The sequence below is a fragment of the Sapajus apella genome, unplaced genomic scaffold (assembly GCF_009761245.1).
Source record: "Sapajus apella isolate SASKATOON/1434 unplaced genomic scaffold, GSC_monkey_1.0 scaffold5, whole genome shotgun sequence".
Taxonomy (NCBI): domain Eukaryota; kingdom Metazoa; phylum Chordata; class Mammalia; order Primates; family Cebidae; genus Sapajus; species Sapajus apella.
The window spans coordinates 37,087,922-37,088,906 of NW_022436945.1; positions in this window are offsets into that span (position 1 = coordinate 37,087,922).

Below are 985 nucleotides of genomic sequence, written 5' to 3' on the forward strand. Positions count from 1 at the left end.
TTTGTAACCATCCTTTATAACTATCCTTTTCTGATCGGTAAGTACTCAACAACTTTGATAGTTGTTAAATATTTTAGTATAACTTTTTCCTAATTTTATTACTTAACAGTTTTGTGTACATGAATCAGTGACTCAATTAAGATGTGAATTATTGGAATCCAATAAAATTTCTTTCTTTCTTTCCTTCTTTTCTTTCTTTCTTTTTGACAGAGTGTTAGTCTATCATCCAGGCTGGATACAGTGGCGTGATGTTGGCTCTTTGCAACATCTGCCTCCTGGGTTCAAGCAATTGTCCTGTCCCAGCCTCCCAAGTAGCTGGAATTACAGGCACCTGCCACCACGCCCGGCTAATTTTTGTATTTTTACTAGTGACGAGGTTTCACCGTGTTGATCAGGCTGGTCTCGAACTCCTGACCTCAGGTGATCCACCACCCCCGCCCCCGCCAGCCTCCCAACGTGCTGGAATTACAACCATGAACCACTGAGCCTACCATATAACAATTTTTTTTAATGCTTGAGCTATGCTATGAGAACAGATTATTACTAAGGTACGAAGTGGTGGTCCAGCTGCAGTTTCCTGCCTGAGCCATGCTGTTTCATGCCTCTGTACCTCTGCAGGTGCTCTCCTTGGGCTTCAAAAGCCCACTTCTCTTGAGTTCAAATAGATGTTATCCATTGCTCAAGTCCAAGCCACTGACTCCTCACCTTTGACCTAGGTAATTGCTTCCTTCTCTTCTATGCCACTGCATTTTGTCCATATTTCAATTATTTTCCACTAGCTAAATTGTTACACACTCTGTCTTCGCAAGGCTACAACCTCCTCTAGGAGAGAGGCATTTGTAACCATAGCAGCATGCTTGCACATAATGGGTACTTAAGAAATGCTTATGGAATGAACAAACTTTACTTTGTGTTTTAAAAACTATACTCACAAAACATTTCATTAGAAGTTGTGAAAACTCACTGAATTTGCAATGACTTTGAA